This window comes from Ursus maritimus, unplaced genomic scaffold (assembly GCF_017311325.1).
Source record: "Ursus maritimus isolate PB19 unplaced genomic scaffold, ASM1731132v1 scaffold_17, whole genome shotgun sequence".
In the NCBI taxonomy this organism is placed as follows: Eukaryota; Metazoa; Chordata; class Mammalia; order Carnivora; family Ursidae; genus Ursus; species Ursus maritimus.
The window spans coordinates 47,979,072-48,000,191 of record NW_024424119.1 but is presented as its reverse complement, the minus strand read 5'-3'; the positions used below and the strand labels follow the sequence as shown (position 1 = coordinate 48,000,191).

Sequence of the window (21,120 nt, the reverse complement as noted above, 5' to 3'; positions counted from 1 at the left end):
GCCTATGCTCTCCTCTAGGATTTTGATGGATTCCTGTCTCACATCAAGGTCTTTCATCCATTTGGAGTTTATCTTTGTATATGGAGTGAGAGAGTGGTCAAGTTTCATTCTTTTGCATATAGCTGTCCAATTTTCCCAGCACCATTTATTGAAGAGACTGTCTTTTTTCCCCTGGATGTTTTTTCCTGCTTTGTCAAAGATTAGTTGCCCAAAGAGCCGAGGGTCCATTTCTGGGTTCTCTATTCTGTTCCATTGGTCTATGTGTCTGTTTTTGTCGCAGTACCATGCTGTCTTTGTGATCACAGCTTTGTAGTACAACTTGAAATCTGGTAACTTGATGCCCCCAGCTTTGTTTTTCCTCTTCAACAATTCCTTGGTGATTCGGGACCTTTTCTGGTTCCATACAAATTTAAGGGCTGTTTGTTCCAGTTCTTTGAAAAATGTCATTGGTATTTTGATTGGGATGGCATTGAAAGTGTAGATTGCTCTGGGTAGCATAGACATTTAACTATGTTTATTCTTCCAATCCATGAGCATGGAATATTTTTCCATCTTTTTGTGTCTTCAGTGTCTCTCAAGAGTGATTTCTAGTTTCTAGAATATAGATCCTTTACATTTCAGGTTAATTCTGAGAGAACGTATGATTTTGGGTGCTATTGTAAATGGAATGGGTTCCCTAATTTCTCTTTCTTCAGTCTCATTGTTCCGGTATAGAAATGCAACTGATTTCTGAGCAATTGATTTTGTATCCCGCAACATTACTGAATTGGTCTATAATTTCTAGTAGTTTGGGGGTGGATTCTTTTGGGTTTTCCATATAGAGTATCATGTCATCTGCAAAGAGAGACAGTTTGACTTCTTCTTTGCCAATTCGGATACTTTTTATCCCTTTTTGCTATCTGATTGCTGTTGCAAGGACTTCTAGTACTATGTTGAATAATAATGGCGAGAGTGGGCATCCTTGTTGTGTTCCTGATCTTAAGGGAAAGGCTTTACACTTTTCCCCCATTGAGAATGATATTCGCTGTAGGCTTTTCATAGATGGTTTTTATGAAATTGAGGAATGTACCATCCATCCCTACACTCTGAAGGGTGTTAATCAGGAAAGGATGATGTATTTTGTCAAATGCTTTTTCGGCATCGATTGAGAGGATCATATGGTTCCTGAGTCTTTTCTTGTTGATATGATGTATCACGCTGATTGATTTGCGAATATTGAACCACGCTTGCATCCCAGGTATGAATCCCACTTGATCGTGATGGATAATCCTTTTAATGTACTGTTGGATTCTATTAGCAAGTATCTTGTTGAGGATTTTGGCGTCCATATTCATTAGGGAAATCGGTCTGTAATTCTCCTTTTTGATGGGGTCTTTGCCTGGTTTGGGGATCAAGGTAATATTGGCCTCATAGAATGAGTTTGGAGCTTTCCTTCTGTTCTATTTTTGAAATAGCTTTAGGAGAATAGGAATTTCTTCTTTGAATGTTTGGTAGAATTCCCCAGGAATCCATCAGGCCCTTGACTCTGTTTTTCTTGGGAGGTTTTTGATCACTGCTTCACTCTTCATATAATCAGTCTGTTTAAAAATCAGTTTCTTCCTGTTTCAGTCTTGGTAGTTATAGGTTCCAGGAAGGCATCCATTTCTTCCAGGTTGTTTAATTTATTGGCATAAAGCTGTTGATAAAAAGTTTCTAATGATCCTTCCTATTTCATTGGTGTTGGTTGATCTCTCCCTTTCATTCATAATTTAATTGGGTCCTTTTCTATTCTTTTGACTAAGTTCGGCCAGTGGCTTATCGATCTTATTTATTCTTTCAAAGAACCAGCTTCTAGTTCTGTGATCTGCACTGCTGTGCTCCTGGTTTCTAATTCATTGATCTGTGTTCTAATCTTGATCACCTGTCTTCTCGTGTGTGGGTTAGGCCTGTTCTTCTGTTCTAGCTCCAGCTTCTTGAGGTGAGAATATAAAAACTTATTTTAGATTTTTCTTTCTTTGAGTGAGGCTTGATGGTATGGTGTGTTTTCCCCCTTAGGACCGCCTTTGCAGTGTCCCATAGGTTTTGGACCAATATGTTTTCATTCTCATTGGTCTCCAGAAATTGTTTAAACTGATTTTTAATTTCCTGGTTTACCCAATCATTCTTGAGCAGGATGGTTCTTAGTTTCCAAGTGTTTGAGTTTCTTCCAAATTTTTCCTTGTGATTAAGTTCCAGTTTGAAAGCATTGTGGTCTGAGAATATGCAAGGAATAATCTCAGCCTTTTGGTATCAGTTGAGACCTGCTTTGTGACCCAGTATTTGGTCTATTCTGGAGAACGTTCCATGTGCATTCAAAAAGAATGAGTATTCTGTTGTTCTGGGGTGTAGTGTTCTATATATGTCTATGAGGTCCATCTGTTCCAGTATGTCATTCAAAGCCCTTGTTTCATTGTTGATTTTCTGCTTAGGTGAACTGTCTATTGCTGAGAGCGGAGTGCTGAGGTCCCCTACTATTAATGTATTATTATCTATATGTCTCTTTATTCTGGTTAAGAGTTGGCTTGTGTATCTAGGTGCTCCCTTGTTGGGGGCATAGATATTTATAATTGTCATATCCACTTGTTGGATACATCCTTTAAGAATAATATAGTGTCCTTCTGTATCTCTAACAACAGTCTTTAGTTTAAAATCTAAACGGTCTGATATGATAATTGCTACCCCAGCTTTCTTTTGAGGTCCATTGGCATGAAAAATGATTTTCCATTCCTTCACTTTCAGTCTGGATGTATCTTTAGGTTCAAAATGAGTCTCTTGTAGACAGAAAATGGATGGTTCATGTCTTTTTATCCAATCTGCAACTCTGTGGCATTTATGGGAGTATTTAGGCCATTCACATTGAGAGTGATTATTGAGAGATGATTTTAATGATGTCATGTTGCCTGTGTAGTCTTTGTTTCTATAGATTGTAAATTTCTGTTCCGTATCACTCTTGAGGGCTTTTTACTTTTATAGAACCCCCCCTTAATATCTCATGTGGGACTGGTTTGGTGGTTATGAATTCGGTCAGTTTCTGCCAATCCTGGAAGGTCCTTATCTCTCCATCAATTCTGAATGACAGCCTTGCTGGATAAAGGATCCTTGGCTGCATGTTTTTCTCAGATAGAGCTTTGAAAATACCCTGCCAACCCTTCCTAGCCTGCCAGGTCTCTGTAGACAGGTCTGATGTTATTCTGATATTTTTCCCTCTGTACGTAAGGATTTTCTCCCCCTTGGCTGCTTTCAAGACTGTATCCTTGGATCTAATATTGCAAAATGCACTTCATGACGTGATTCGGCTAGGTCTGTGGTCATTGACCTTGGAGGGGTCCTTCTCTGCCTCTTGGACATGAATGCTTGTCTCTTTGCCAGATTAGGGAAGTTCTCTACTACTACTTGTTCAAATATCTCTTCTAGACCTCTCTTTCTCCACCCGCTAGGGATGCCAATGATTCTGACATTGAACGTTTCATTGAGTCAGTAATCTCCGTATCTACATTCTTGAGATTATTTTTATGAGTCAAGTTTCTGTTTTAACTTTCTCTTTACCATCCCATCCTCCAATTCACTAATTCGTCTTCTGCCTCATTTACCTTGGCTGTCAGAGCATCTAGTTTTGACTGCATTTGATATCATAGATTTTTAATTTTGCCAGATTTCGCTCTCATTTCCACCCTCAGAGACTTCTATATTCTTGTTAATATTTTTGTTAATAGTTTTTCAAGCCTACACATCATCTTGACCATTGTTACTCTGAACTCGATTTCTGACAATTTGTATATCCATATCCATCAGTTCTGTGGCAGAGGCCACAGACTCATTATCTTTTCTTTGTTCGTGATTTCTCCTCCTCATCATTCTGATGAGGGAGGTTGCGGGGTTGCCCAGAACCCAAATTACTGACAGGACCCAGGCAGTGTGCACTCATTTTATAGGGACCTTAGGGATGTGGGCTCTTAATTTTCAGCCTGCCTTCTGGGAGGGCCTGCGCGCTGATACTCAGGCAACCCTGTTTGGGTAGAGTCTCCCGGCCCCTGCAGGGGATGGGATGGGCACAATGTGAGCTGGTATTCTGGGCCTTTTGTTCTCTGGTGGCTTTCCCTGGCAGTCTGTGCCTCTTCTGAGATCAGAGCAGCAGTGGCCAATTCCAGCCTCTGTCTCAGATCAGAGGGATCACAGTCCACCCTCCACTGAGCTCTAATGGCCATCTTTAACTCTGTTTCTGTGGTGCTGCTCCTCTGCAGCGCCCTGGGTTGCGCACCCCACAGCCGGCGTCCCAGCCCTCACTTCCAGGGTCGGGCACGTCTCTGTCCTTTGTGCTTCTAACCCGCCAGCTGTCCCCGGTTCCTCCGGGTGCGCCTCCTCGAGCTCCCTGTTTCAGTGTGGCTCGTCGCGGCACTCGTGCACCTGTCCAGGTCCTGCACACACTCCCGAGCTCCCAGTGTCAGTCCGGTTCCTGATTGCAGAGCCCGAGTTCAATCCGATCCGTGAGCTCTTAGAGCTCTGGTTTTCAGTCTGGTCACACGCGTCTGCTCCAGGCTCACAGTCTCAGTCTGTTCTCTCTCGCGGTGCTGGTCCATGAGTCTGGCCTTCTCCCCAGCACAAGTAGCTACTGCTTCCCCGGTGCTCGAGTGCATCAACTCCTCTCCCCCTTCCGTTTATATTCTGACATCTCTGCATTGTTATTTACAACGCTCCCCGCTGCACTCTCAATATTTAAAGGCGCTGAGATGTTCGCTTGTAGAGATCCAGATGTATCTTCCTGTGTCTCAGGCTGATTCTGTGGATGTTCAGGATGGTCTGGTACATATCCAGCTCAACTCAGGGGACCAGCTGAGAAAGGGGTCTCCTACTCCTCTGCCATCTTTTCTCTCCTCCTTGCAGCAGTGGTCGCTTTTAGTTCATAGAGTTCTCTATCTTTTCTTCATTCTCCAGTTGCATTAATAGGTATTCAGAATGGTTTGGTAGCCTCTAGCTGAATTCCTGGGAGGAGACTAACTTTATGTCTCCTGTCTCCTCCACACTTGGAACTGGAAGCCCTGATCTTTCCTTTCATTCATGATTTTATTGATTTAGGTCCTTTCCTTCTTCTTGGATGTAAGTCTGGCCAGGGGTTTATTGATCTTATTAATTTTTCAAAGAACCAGCTCTAGTTGATCTGTTCTACTGTTTTTCTATTTCTATTTCATTAATTTCTGATTCAATCTTTATTATTTCTCTTCTTCTGCTTGGTTTAAGCTTTTATTTGCTGTTCTTTCACCAGGTCCTTGGTGTAAGATTAGCTAGTGCATCAAAACTAATGAGGTACTGTATGTTGGCTAACTGAACATAATAATAATTTTAAAGAAGATCTAACAATTGTAGTATTTATGCTCCTTACATGGGAGCAGCCAATTATATAAACCAATTAATAACAAAATTAAACACATTGATAATAATACATAATAATAGTAGGGGACGTAACACCTCACTCACAGCAATGGACAGATCATCTAAGGAGAAGAACAAAATGAAAAAAAGGGCTTTGAATGACACATTGAACCAGATGGACTTTACAGATATGCACAGAGCCTTCCATCCTAAACAACAGAATACACATTCTTCTCGAGTGCACATGGAACATTCTCCAGAATAGATCACACACTGGGTCACAAATCAGGTCTCAACTGGTACAAAAAGATTGGGATTATTCCTGCGTATTTTCAGACCTTAATGCTTTGAAACTTGAACTCAATCACAAGAGGAAATTTGGAAGGAACTCAAACACTTGAGGTTAAAGAGCATCCTACTAAAGAATGTATGTGGGTCTACTATGAAATTAAAGAACTAAAAATTCATGGAAACAAATGGAAGTGAACACAACTATTCAAAACCTCTGGGATGCAAGCAAAGGCAGTCCTAAGAGGGAAGTACATAGCACTCCAAGCCTTCCCAAAAATTAGAAAAGTCTCAAATACACAAGCTTTTAACCTTATGTCTCCAAAGGTGGTTGCACTGAGGTTAAGAAGCTCTGGGATGAGTCCCAACACTGAAACAGGAAGCCTTGGGGGTCCCTTTGTCCCAGCATGGAGTCAGCCCTGCTAGGTGTGATTCCCAGTCTGCTTACTCTGCTTAGAGAGATCACAGGACCAGCTCCCTTGAGAGGTCATCATCCACAACTTCCTCAGCCTAACAAGGACCCCAGAGGCCAAAGCAGAGCAGAGCTCAGACTCAGGAGACACTGCCTGGGGCTTTCACAATCAAGAGGGTCCTTGTCCCTTTGAGTCAGGCATCTCTGCCTCTGATAAGGGGATGGGAGTGAGCAGCATGCTGGGACCAGACAGGTTGGGAGGCCAGTGAGAGAAACGTGCTATCCTTTCTGGCACATATTAGTTCCCCTGCCTTTCCTGTTCCTCTCTTTGTTCATCAGTGAAGAACGTTGTGGGAGACAAATGAGGGGGCTGTGCTTGGCTGAGAAGCAGACTGGTAGCTGAGTAGCAGGTGTGGTGCAGACAAGCTTCTGGAGACAGTGGGAAAGAAAGCAGCGAGCACCTGATCTGGAGGTGAGATTCAGTAACCAACCACCTGCTTGGCTCCTCCAACCTCTAGCACTTAATCTTCCTCCCTGAGAGTTTCAAATATTTCAGATTAAGCAGTCATAGGGTCCAACTAAAACCTCCATCTGGCTTTTAGTTTTCAGTCCATCCAGTTTGACCTCTAGGCAGTCTACACTGTGGAATTTGGTGGAAGAAGAACGCCATCAGTTTTTCAAAGAAAGGAAACAAAGGAAAGAAAACTATTGTATTCCTGGTCTTACCCACTCACCTTGTAAAGTTTTTGAAGACTGCTCCTTCCTGGTTCTCACTCTCAAAACCTCTTTTCCTGAAGTCATCCGAATAGGTGACCCCCACACCTATGACCTGGATCACCCAACCTCATCAATTAACCCAAATCTCCACTAATTTCTTATTTCCACAAGCAGCCTTTTCTACAAATGGCTCCCTTATATTTATTATTGACCTGTGTTTGACAAAATTGTTTTGCGGACGTGGTATCTCACTGCTACTCATAAAACATCAGGAATCAGCTTATGGCTAAGTGACAGAGACAAATCAAACCCCATCTTTTGCCTTGAGTCCGTGACACACTGCCCAGCACTGACCACAACTCCATGACAGACATGCCCTGTGCCATGTGTGGCCAGTTTTTTCCACCTGATTTTGGCCAGTTAATCAGTGGATGTTCAAACTTCATAACTCCTCCATCTGTATAACACAGAGATAGGCACCCCCCTAGCCACTACAAGGATAGACTCTGAATATGGGAGAAGAAAGCTTGTCAGTAAAGGGGGATAGAAGGAGGTCATGTAGGAAATGACCACCGTCATTTTGCCTGTGTGATTGTGACACAATGTACACAATCTTCAAAACATGCAGGAGGTGTAGCCTAAGGGTTAAGAGCATGGGTTTCAGAGTGATTCAGAGTGGGGGGTTCAAATCCTGATTGCTATTCACTTTTGCAGGACCTTATGTTCTACTTCACCTCTAAGCCTCAGGCTCCTAATAAGAACACATGCCTCATCGTCCCTCATCATGGGACGTGAGGTACTTAGCACAAGTCTGACAGGGAGTAAAGTTTCAAAGTAATATTGTTTGTAGTTAACTTTAACTCTACTGGTTCTACTCAAACAATTCACTGCTAAACTAAGATTTCTTCTAAAAGATTCTGCAAAAAATCATATTATTCTTGACAACTTGGCAGTGATGAGTATATTTTAAAGATGTGAATTAATTGATTTTGAGGACAACCTCAGTAATAGCAGATAAGGGAAGGTGACACTGAGATGATGACGATGAAGAGTTTCTCTTGAGTCAGGCAATATGGGCAGCTCAGTTGGTTAAGCTGCCTGACTTTGATTCTGGCTCAGGTCAAGATTCGGTGGTCAGTGATTGAGCCCCATTTCAGGCTCCACACCAAGGATAGAACCTGCTTAAGATTTTTTCTCTTCTTCTGCCTCTGCCCCCTCCCCTGCCTGGGCACTCTCTTATCCAAACGCAGCGCGCCGTCTCTCTCTCTAAAAGAAAAATAAAATAAAATAAAATAAAAATAAAATGTAAGCATTCTTTTTACAATTTGCTTTCTCTTAGCAACCTCCAAATATGCAATAAAGTGCAAGTTTACTCATAATCACTGTTATGCACATGACATCATTTAACTGTTAATGTAATTACTGCATTTAATTGTTTAATTAATATGTTACTATTCAGTGTTAAAAATGAATTAACATATTAGGAATAACAATATTTAATTCATGAAAATTCCAATGTAAAAAGATCATTGAAAATGTGAAAAAATATGAAAGTTTTTATTTCTTTTTTTTGCTGTTCTTCATTTTTTATAATAGTATTTTTTTTATTATATTATGTTAGTCACCATACAGTACATCCCTGGTTTTTGATAAAGTTCCATGATTCATTAGTTGCATAGATAACACCCAGTGCACCATGTAATATGTGCCCTCCTTACTACCCATCACCAGCCTATCCCATTCCCCCACCCCCTCCCCCTCTGAAGCCCTCAGTTTGTTTCTCAGAGTCCATAGTCTCTCATGCTTCATTGAATATGGTGCTTCTAAAGAAATTATTTCAAACATGTTGGTGATTTATATGTTAAGTAGAAATATATGAATAACCAATATCTCAGACCATTTGAAAATCTGTATGTAATATGTCCATTAATGAGGTATCAAAGCGGATATGCTGACTGTAAAAAGTTGATTGAAAACACTTTTGCTTATATAAGATCTCTCATCACAGAGCTTCGTAAAGTAGCAAGAAAATGGAGGCCACTTTGGTGTCAGTCACTGCGGTAATTGGGGTAAGACTGAAAAAGCATATGTATATCAACACTTAATATAAAAATAATGTGTTCCTCATAAGTATTTTTGCATACACATATGACTGGTGGATTATAAAGCATGAGCTGAATACTCAACAATGGATGCCCATCATATACTGATTTAGGACAAAATATTAAAATGGTAAAGAGAAATAATTAACAGAAAAAGGGGAGATTGCACAGACTGTCCTCAGGAGAAAAGCTCACTTTGTTGAAATGGGTTCAACATTCCTTAGATTTTCCTCATATTGGTTATTTTGGCAAACTCATCCCCCAACCATCTCCATTCCTTATGCACTGCTTGATGTTGTTTGTTGATGATCTGTCTTCCCCACCTAGAACCTGAGCTACACAATACATGGATCTGGGCTGTTTTTATTGCTAAATCTCCAGCGAGGAACAGTGCTTTTCACAGAATAAGACTAGTGAACTGGAATCAGTGAGTCAGTCCTGATGGTTTCTAAAGGAAAACTCTTCTTCTGTCCCTCCAGCCTTCACTATAAGACCTTGTGATGCCATGGATTTGGGAAGGGAGGGCAACATCAAGGGAGATTGACAAGCTGTCCCCTTGAATAGCAGCTAATTGTGACCAGAGAAAACAAAGATTTGCTGGGTTGTGGACTTGAGTAAGATAAATAACCAAACACTGTGTATATAACTAGACCCAAGTCAATGGCAAGAGTCAACCAAAACCAGCAGCGGCTCTCTGAGTTCATCCTCATACCTCCTCCCAGCCTGAAGACCGTAGCCACTCATCCTCTTCCTCACCATGTACCTAGTCACCATAATAGGGAACCTACTCATCATCCTGGCCATCCACTCTGACCCCAGCTCCAGACCCCCCCATGTATTTCTTTTTCTTGAGTTTCTGTCCTTCACTGACATTTGCTTTACAACAACCAGTTGTCCCCAGAATGCTAGTGAACTTCCCAGTCAGAGAGGAAGACCATCTCCTATGCTGGGTGTCTGACACAGATGTATTTCATTTATGCTCTGGGCAACACTGACAGTTGCCTCTGGCGGTCATGCGGCCTTGACCGCTGGCCGTGGCCATCTGTGACCCCTTCCACTATGTCACCACCATGAACCACCGCTGCTGTGTCCTGCTGGTGGCCTTTTTCCTGCTCACTTCCTCACCTCCACTCACTCCTACACACACTGCTACTGAATCGCCATCTTCTGTGACAACAATGTTATCCATCACTTCCTCTGCGACCTCAGTCCGCTGATGAAATTGTCATGCCCTCCCCCACTTTTGTCAATGAAATCGCGATAATGTCAGAAGGTTCTGTTGTTTTGGTGACTTTCTGTGCACACTTTCTTATCTACGACCTCATTGCAGTTCTCAGATCCCCTCAGCCGCTGGAAACGCAAAGCCTTCTCCACCTGTGGCTCTCTCACCTCACTGTTGTAACACTCTTTTATGGAAGCATCTTCTATGTCTATTTACAGCCCCTGTCCACCTACACTGCCAAAGACCACAAAGCAACACTTGTTCACACAGTTCTACCTCCATGCTAAACCCTTTTATCTACAGTCTGAGAAACAAAGACCTGAAACAGGGTCTGAGGAAGCTGATGGGCAGGAGGAAGTCCCAGGCAGCACCCTTGACACACCCACAAGCAGAATCTGGTCCACTTAAATCTGGCCCCTACTAGGTCTTGGTGAAAACGGAACTGTTGGAGGTTAGTTTTTGTAACCTCTTGTGAGACAAGGGTGTTGTGGGCGTCACATTCATTGATGTCAGCTACCAATTGTCCATGCTTCAGCTGAAATCATCATACTTTTCCTCATTATTCTCCATTTTTCCTCAAAGAGTCATCGTGTTCTCATCCTCCAAATACTACTTTTAAACTAATCATTTTCCAACATATATATCATGAACAAATGCTCTCCTTTTATTAAGACTTACTCCTACAAACCCTCCAAATTTCAGTATAATGCTGAAAACAGTCACCTAATTTACAGCTGTTTAATATCTTTGCAAACATTTTAAGGGAAAGGAATGGAGGGATAGGGGTAGGGGAGGAGAAGAATACATTTTAGCTACTTTTTCTCATTGTGAGCATTTTTATACTTCCTTAATTTTTTCTTTCATAAAACCTTTCTTGCTTAAAAATTAAGTTCTTGCGGGTGCCTGGGTGGCGTAGTCGTTAAGCTGCCTGCCTTCGGCTCAGGGCGTGATCCCAGCGTACTGGGATCACCCCACATCAGGCTCTCCACTTAGAGCCTGCTTCTTCCTCTCCCACTCCCTGCTTGTTCCCTCTCTCTCGCTGGCTGTCTGTCTCTGTCAAATTTAATAAAAAAATCTTTTTAAAAATTAAGTTCTTGCTTTTACTCTTATGTATCTTTCTTTTTCTTTTTTTCTATTATAATAATAATTTTTTATTATATTATGTTAGTCACCATACAGTACATCCCCTGGTTTTTGATGTAAAGTTCCATGATTCATTAGTTGCGTATAACACCCATGCAGCATGCAATATGTGCCCCTCCTTACTACCCATCACCAGCCTATCCCATTCCCCCACCCCACTCCCCTCTGAAGCCCTCAGTTTGTTTCTCAGAGTCCATATTCTCTCATGTTCATTCTCCTTCCGATTACCCCTTTCTTTATCCCTTTCTTCCCCTACCCGATCACCTCCTAGTTCTTATGTTCCATAGATGAGAGAAACTATATGATAATTGTCTTTCTCTGCTTGACTTATTTCACATAGCATTATCTCCTCCAGTGCCATCCATGTTGCAGCAAATGTTGAGAACTTGTTCTTTCTGATAGCTGAGTAATATTCCATTGTATATATGGACCACATCTTCTTTTTTTTTTAATGTTTTTTTAATATATTATGTTAGTCTCCATACAGTACATCCCTGGTTTCCAATGTAAAGCTTGATGGTTCATTAGTTGCATATAACACCCAGTGCACCATGCAACACGTGTCCTCCTCACTACCCATCACCAGTCCATCCCATTCCCCCACCCCCTCCCCTCTGAAGCCCTCAGTTTGTTTCTCAGAGTCCATAGTCTCTCATGCTTCATTCCCCTCTGATTACCCCCTTTATCCCTTTTCTCTTCCCTCTACCCATCTTCCTAGTTCTTAGTGTTCATAGATGAGAAATCATATGATAATTGTCTTTCTCTGCTTGACTTATTTCACTGGTCACGAATATCATTCTCAATGGGAAAAGCTGGAAGCCTTTCCTTAAGATCAGGAACACGACAAGGATGCCCACTCTCGCCATTATTATTCAACATAGTACTAGAAGTCCTTAAAACAGCAAATCAGACAACAAAAAGTGATAAAAGGCATCCAAATCGGAAAGAAGAAGTGAACTGTTCTTCCTCAGATATGACATGATACTCTATATGGAAAACTCCAAAAGAATCCAATCCTCAAAACTCACTGAGTTATAGAGCACCAGTAATGTGGCAGGATACAACCAGTGCTCAGAAATCAGCTGCATTTCTATACACGAACAATGAGACTGAAGAAAGAGAAATTAGTGAACCATCCCGCTTACAATAGCACCAAAAATCATACGTTATCTTGAATTAACTTAACTGAAATGTAAAGGATCTGTATTCTAGAAACTACAAATCACTCTGAGAGACATTGAAGAAGACACAAAAAGATGGGAAAATATTCCATGCTCCCGGATCGGAAGAACTAACATAATTAAAATGTCCTCGCTACCCAGAGCACTACACCCTCACTGTATCCCGATCAAAATACACAATGACATTTTTCAAAGAACTGGAACAAACAGCCTTAAATTTGTGGGAACCAGAAAGGCCTCGAACTGGGCTAGGAATTGTTGAAGAGGAAAAACAAAAGCTGGGGGGCATCACGTTCTCAGATTTCAAGTTGTACTTACAAAGCTGTGATCACAAAGACAGCATGGTACCGCGACAAAAACAGACACATAGGACCGGCATGAGCAGGAATAGAGAACCCAGAAATGGACCCTTAGTTTGGGCAACTAACTCTTTGACAAAGCAGGAAAAAACATCCAGGGAAAAGACAGTCTCTTCATTAAATGGAAGTTGGAAAATTGGAACAGCTACATGCAAAAGAATGAAACTTGACCACTTTCTACAACATACACAAAGATAAACTCCAAATGGATGAAAGATCCTTTGATGTGAGACAGGAATCCATCAAAATCCTAGAGGAGAGAAGCATAGGCATAACCTCTGCCGACATTGGCTGGAAGCAACCTTTTTTTTCATGACACATCTCCAAAGGCAAGAGAAACAAAAGATAAAATGATGTGGACTTCATCAAGATAAAAGCTTCTGTACAGCCAGGAAACAGTCAAAAAACTAGAGAGGAAGCTCCACGAGAATGGGAGAAGATATTTGCAAATGACACTACAGATAAAAGACTGGTATCCAAGATCTACAAAGAACTTTCTCAAACTCAATACACAAAGAACAAATCAAAAAATGGGCAGAAGATATGAACAGACACTTTTCCAATGAAGACATACAAATTGGCCTAACAGGCACATGAAAATGTTCAAAAGCCATAGCCATCAGGAGAAATCAAATCAAAACCACACTGAGATACCACCTACGCCAGTTAGAATGGCAAAATTGACAAGGCAAGAAACAACAATTGTTGGCGAGGATGTAGAGAAAGGGGATCCCTCCTACATTGTTGGTGGGACGTGCTGGATACAGCCACTCTGAAAACAGTGTGTGGAGGTCCCTTAAAAAGTTAAAAATTGAGCTTACCCTATGATCCAGCCATTGCACTACTGAGTATTTACCCCAAAGATACAGATGTAGTGAAGAGAAGGGCCATAGGCACCCCAATGTTCATAGCAGCATTGTCCACAATAGCTAAATCGTGTAAGGAACTGAGATGCCCTTCAACAGATGACTGGATTAAGAAGTTGTGGTCCATATATACAATGGAATATTACTCAGCTATCAGAAAGAACGAGTTCTCAACATTTGCTGCAACATGGACGGCACTGGAGGACATAATGCTAAGTGAAATAAGTCAAGCAGAAAGACAATTATCATATAGTTTCTCTCATCTATGGAACATAAGAACTAGGAAGATTGGTAGGGAAGAAAGGGATAAAGGAAGGGGGTAATCAGAAGGGGGAAATGAAGCATGAGAGAATATGGACTCTTGAGAAACAAACTGAGGGCTTCAGGAGGGGAGTGGGGTGGGGGAATGGGATAGGCTGGTGATGGGTAGTAAGTGAAGGGCACATATTGCATGCTGCACTGGGTGTTACGCAACTACTAATGAATCATGGAACTTACATCAAAAACCAGGGATGTACTGTATGGTGACTAATATAATATGTAATAAAAAATATTATTATAAAAAAAGAATAATAAAATGGATCAGGGTAACAGAATACAGAAATAAAGTATTTATGTGTAATCACTTGATTTGACCAAGTGCCAATGCAATTTAGTGGAGAAAGGAGGACCCTATTCAATACATTATGCTGGAACAACTACATATGCACATAGAAAACAATTAGCCTTGGACCCCTAGCTCCACACCATACACAAAAATGAATCTTCAAAGCTGCTTTTGTAGACTTAAATGAGGGCTTAAAATATAAAAATTTTTGTTTTAACCCAAAAAATAATATAAAAATATATTTGTGACCTCGACATGAGTGAAGATTTCTCAGTCAAGAAACAAAAAGGACTAACCACAAAGAAAAAAATATTGAATGGATTTCACCAAATTCAAAACTTCTGCTCATCAAAAGTCAACTTCTAAGAAAGTGGAAAATGGAGGTGCCTCGGTGGCTCAGTCGGTAAGCATCTGCCTCAGCCCAGCGTGATCCAGGGTTCTTGGGATCGAGCCCCATATAGGCGCTCCGCTGGGAGCTCAAGAGTTTCTTCCTCTCCCCTGCTTGTGTTCCCTCTCTCTCGCTGGCTGTCTTTCTCTGTCAAATAAATAAATAAATAATCTTTAAAAAAAAAAAAAAAGAAAGAAAAAAGAAAGTGAAAAATGGGAAAAATATGCACACTACATACCTGACAAAAAAGACATACCCAAAATATATAAACATATGCAACCAAAAAGTAAAAGCACACAATCTAATTTTTATTTTTTATCTTTTTAAGATTTTATTTATTTATTTGACACAGAGATGAAGAGAGCACAAGCAGAGGGAGCAGCACACAGAGGGAGAGGGAGAAACAGGCTCCTGCTGAGCAGAGATCCCATAGGGCTCAATCCCCAGGACTCCAGGATCATGACCTGAGCTGAAGGCAGACACTTGAATCAACTGAGCCACCCATTCACCTCAAACTAATTTTTAAAAGTGGATAAAAACTTTAAAAAATAAAACAAGTTGTGAGGGAGGGAGACAAACCACAAGAGACTCTAACCATAGGAAACAAACTGAGAGTTGCTGGAGGGGAGAGGGGTGGAGATGGATAACTGGATGATGGGCATTAAGGAAGGCATGTGATGTAATACACTGGGTGTTACATACAACTGATGAATCACTGAATCCCCTACCTCTGAAACTAATAATACACTAGATGTTAATAACTGAATTTAAATTTTAAAAAGTGGGCAAAAATTTGAGCAGACACTTCAGAGAAGAAGATATTCAAATGGCCAATACTGCATGTGAAGGACACTCAACGTCATTACTTATCAGGAAATGCAAATTAACAAAGTCACAATGTGATACCACTGAACACTCAATAGAATGACTACAATTAAGAAGACAATACAAAAATTTTGTAGGATTTGGAGCAACTGAAACTCTCATATATTGTTGGTAGGAATGTGAAATTATGTAATCACTTTGGAAAACAGTTTGGCAATTCTTAATAAAATTAAACATGCAACAACCATATGTTTATAAAAATCTTGTACAAAAATATTCAGAGCAGCTTTATTCATAATAGAACAAACTAAAAACAATCATCAACAGGGAATAGATAAACAAATCATCAGTAAAAGGCTATACACTTATGATTTGCATAATTTTACTATATGTAAACTATACTTCAATTTTAAAAGAAGTTGGATGACCTACAGATGATGAGCAGAGGCTTTGGGAATATCAGTACGGTGCACAATATAGATTAATACCAGGCAAATGTATGCTTCATCTGAAATAAGGAATAGTATAAGAAGAATATCTTCTAGAAATTTGGGGAGGTGCAGAGGTGGGAATGTGAGGGATAGGATGATGCTACCTATTACCTCACAAAAAATTATCTCCACCTTACAAAATATCTGTGTCTTCTGAATCCAGCTGACTCCGAGTCCAAGGCAACATCTTCAGGTCCAGACAGAAGGAGACATTGCTGCTCAGGAATTCTACTTACGTTCTAAATTTGACTGGTGCGTATTCCTAAAGGAAAAATGACTGGAATGGTGACTTCACTTAAAGTGGCGCTAAATTGAGACTGACCATAGATGATTCTCGCTCTTCCTGGTAGAGATTGGCCCATCATCCTTGCCATTCTACTCCTTCCTAGAAATGAACAAAACAGCGTCTCTGGAGAGCGTAATCCTGCCACATGCCTCTAGAGGGCAGTATAGCTGAACCAGTGAAGCCCATGTGGGGTAAGACAGGTAGTAACTGGAAAAATCAGGAAACCTGTGGCAGTTGAAAAGAAGTCAAATAATGGGAAATAATGGCAGGAAAGGGAGTTATCATTCTTTTCCTTAAAAACCACCTCTCAGCACATGAGAGTACAGTCTTAGTTGCTCCTCTCTTTACGTGGTGTCAAAATCATGGCCAATACAAGAAGATACTCTTAGACTCATTTTCCCTTAAGAAGGACAAATGGACCAAAGCCACACTACAACAGTTTACTGAGACCTTACATATACAATCTGAAGAGAAGACATCACTTCTTAGAGTTTCTTGATGAACTGCTCCAGATCATCATAGATTGGAATTATCATTTTAGTTACATGTTAAATTTATCATTTTGATTCCTGCCTTTGAATCTCACTGCTACTACTGTGACTGTCAGCTAAAACTGCTACACAATACTTTTGGTGAACATAGTGTACTTGAATTAGTCTTGTGCCACAGATACAGCAACAACACTTGTGATCACACAACATTGGCTCTAGGACTAAGAGGGAATTAAGGAGTCAGGAGCTTGGTTAAACGTGTGTAGACTACAAGGAAATTACTGTTCTGAAGACCTTACCATTACAGCTCCAAATGGTCACTAGAGGGGTGTCTTCTTCTAGGAAACTGGCTGAACTTTTTGACATTTGGTCCAGAAATATGATGAAACAATATTTGAATGGACTATGCATTTGCTAAACTGACTCAGCATCCTGCTTATTCATAACTATGGGAAAAAACACATATGCCCTCCTCACCCAGGAAGGACAATTTCCATGTTGACAGTACCATCTGATAAAACAGCAGTGGCCAGGCTCAGACAAGAGGAGGTTCATTTTTTGTAGGAACAGTATGGCCAGCCTAAACCATTGCAAGATTTTAACTCCTTAGCATGGTATTTATTGACACTACTAAAAAGGACTTTGGCTCTCTGTGATACAGTTGGTAATGTTAAACAGGTGAAGGATCAACCTTGACCATCCCCATGAGAGACAAATGTATGGTGTTCCACAATGATACCTAAGTCCTAAGTCATATAAAACTTGTTTTTTGGTGAATGAAGTATATTTGTGCCCCCAAAACAACAAACAACAACAACAACAACAACAACAGTGAAGAAATGGGCAGAAGTCATGAACATTTTTCCAAAGAAGACAGGAGATGGCTAATAGACACATGAAAAGATGCTCAACATCACTCATCATCAGTGAAATACAAGTCAAAACCAATGAGATGCCACCTCTCATCTATTAGAATGGCTAAAATTAACAACACAGGAAACAACAGGAACCCTTCTTGCATTATTGGTAGGAATGTAAATTGGTGTAGTCACTCTGGAAAAAACAGTATGGAGGTTCCTCAAAAGTTAAAAATAGAGCTACCCTACAACCCAACAATTGCACTACCACACATTACCCAAAGGATACAAACTAGGGGATTTGAAGGGTACACGCATCTCAATGTTTATAGCAGCATTATCAATAATAGCCACATTAAGTGGAAAAGTCTGTGATGTCCATCAACAGATGAATGGATAAAGAAGAGGTGGTATATATCTATTAATGGAATACTACTCTAGCCATCAAAAATAATACGAAATCCTGCCATTTGCAATGACGTGATGGAGCTAGAGAGTATTATGCTACAAAATAAGTCAGTCAGAAAGACAAATACCATATGATTTCACTCATATGTGGAATTTTAAGAACACAGTGAAGTAAGTCAAGCAGAGGAAGACAATTATATGGTTTCACTCATTTATAGAACATAAGAAATAGGAAGATCAGAGAGAAGGAAGGGAAGAATGAAGGGGGTGAACAGAAGGGGGAATGGGGCGCCTGAAGGCACAGCGGTTGGGCGGCTCGTCTTTGGCTCAGGCATAATCCCGCATTGTGGGATCGACATCAGGCTCCTCCGCGCTAGGAGCCTGCTTCTTCCTCTCCCACTCCCTGCTTGTGTTCCCCTCTCTCGCGGCTGTCTCTATCTCTGTCAAATAAATAAATAAAATCTTTTTAAAAAAAAAAAAAAAAACAGAAGGGGGAATGAACCATGAGAGATCATGGACTCTGGGAAACAAACTGAGAGCTCTTCAGAGGCGAGGAGTGTGGGGGGATTGGGATAGGCCAGATGGGTATTAAGGAGGGCACATATTGCATGGTGCACCTGCATGTTATAATGCTTAACTAATGAATCATGGAACATTACATCAAAAACTAAGGATATACTGTATGGTGACTAACATAACATAATAAAAGCTTATATATATTAAAAAAGAAACAAAACAGATGAACATAGGGGAAGAGAAAAAAGAGAGCAAGAGAGGGAAGCAAACCATAAAAAGACTCTTAATGATAGAGAACAAGCTGAGCATTGCTAGAGGGAGGTGGGTGGAGATGGGCTAAATGGGTGATGTGTATTAAGGATGTCACTTGTTATGATGAGCACTGGGTGTTGCATGTAAGTAATGAACCACTGAATTCTACTCCTGAAGCCAATGTTGTACTGTACATTAACTAACTAGAATTTAAATAAAAATTTATGGGTACCTGGGTGGCTCAGTCAGTTAAGTGTCTGACTCTGGTTTCAGCTCAGGTCATGGTCTCATGGGCTGTGAGATTGAGCCCTGAGTCAGGCTCCATGCTCAGTGGGGAGTCTGCTTGAGGATTTCCTCTCCTCTGACCCTCCGCCCACTTGCTCTCTCTCTCTCTCTCTCAAATAGATAAATCTTTAAAAATTTTTGAAAAAGAAAAATCTTTAAAAATAATAATTGCTGAGGGTGCCTGGGTGCTCAGTCAGTTAAGTGGCTGTCTTCAGCTCAGGTCATGACCTCAGGTCCTGGGATTGAGCCCCGCATTAGCTCCCCTGCTCAGTGGGGAGAGTCTGCTTGCCTCTCTTTCCTCTGCCCCTCACCCCCACTTATGCACTCTCTCTCACTTTGTTTTCTCTCTCTTAAATAAATAAAATCTTTAAAAATTAATAATTGTTAAAAAATTAAAAGATAGCATGGTATGTAGAAATGCTTTCAATAAGGCATTGTTGTTTAAACAATCTAAATCATCTTTGTAATTTACTACATTAAAAAGGAGAAAATTGTAAGAATATCTAACAAATGTAGTACAACATTTTAAGTGAAATTTAACAACCATTTATAATTAGTAAAAAACAAAAAGGCTAGGCCTGAAAATTGGTGGGGTATTTATTTTTAGCTGATGCAGTAGTTTCAAAATCAGTGGCAAATATCACACAAAGAATATAAATACTTATAATATTATTAAAAGATCCAAGTCCCTTGGTGTTTGCTCATATTTTAGCCTTGTGTCTCTATACCTGGAAGCCTGTTCACGCTCTGTTGTACACGCCCCAGTTGGTACTCCTCTCTCCTCTCCTACCCAGCTGGAAAACTTCTATTATGCAAGAATAAGCTGCAAATGTTCCTTTTGGGTGTCTTTTTGTGTCTTTTATTTTTTCTTTTATATGTATATTTTTGTTATATAAAAAGAATATAAAAATAATCTCCTGGTTTTGATGCAAAGTCTGTTTATCATTCAAAGATAACATTCAGTAAACAAAAATACGGCCCTCCTTAATACCCATCACCAGCCTGTCCCATTCCCCAACCCCCCTCCCCTCTGAAGCCTTCAGTTTTTATCCCAGAGTCCACAGTCTCTCATGGCTCATTCCCCCTCTTCTGTTTACCCCCTTTCTTCTTCCCTTTTTTCTCCTACCGATCTTCCTAGTTCTTACTGCTCCATAAATGAGTGAAACCATATGATAATTGTCTAAAGCTGTTGATAAAAGTTTCTAATGATCCTTCCTATTTCATTGGTGTTGGTTGTGATCTCTCCCCTTTCATTCATAATTTTATTAATTTGGGTCCTTTCTCTATTCTTTTGACTAAGTCTGGCCAGTGGCTTATCGATCTTATTTATTCTTTCAAAGAACCAGCTTCTAGTTCTGTTGATCTGCACTGCTGTGCTCCTGGTTTCTAATTCATTGATCTGTGTTCTAATCTTGATCACCTGTCTTCTCGTGTGTGGGTTAGGCCTGTTCTTCTGTTCTAGCTCCAGCTTCTTGAGGTGAGAATATAAAAACTGCATTTTAGATTTTTCTTTTCTTTTGAGTGAGGCTTGGATGGCTATGTGTTTTCCCCTTAGGACCGCCTTTGCAGTGTCCCATAGGTTTTGGACCAATATGTTTTCATTCTCATTGGTCTCCAGAAATTGTTTAAACTGATTTTTAATTTCCTGGTTTACCCAATCATTCTTGAGCAGGATGGTTCTTAGTTTCCAAGTGTTTGAGTTTCTTCCAAATTTTTCCTTGTGATTAAGTTCCAGTTTGAAAGCATTGTGGTCTGAGAATATGCAAGGAATAATCTCAGCCTTTTGGTATCAGTTGAGACCTGCTTTGTGACCCAGTATTTGGTCTATTCTGGAGAACGTTCCATGTGCATTCAAAAAGAATGAGTATTCTGTTGTTCTGGGGTGTAGTGTTCTATATATGTCTATGAGGTCCATCTGTTCCAGTATGTCATTCAAAGCCCTTGTTTCATTGTTGATTTTCTGCTTAGGTGAACTGTCTATTGCTGAGAGCGGAGTGCTGAGGTCCCCTACTATTAATGTATTATTATCTATATGTCTC

General features: G+C 40.5%; 1 pseudogene; it reads left to right on the top strand.

Moving 5' to 3' along the window:
• Positions 1 to 9,564: 9,564 nt before the first annotated feature.
• On the top strand, positions 9,565 to 10,550 carry LOC121103024 (annotated as a pseudogene).
• Positions 10,551 to 21,120: the final 10,570 nt, after the last annotated feature.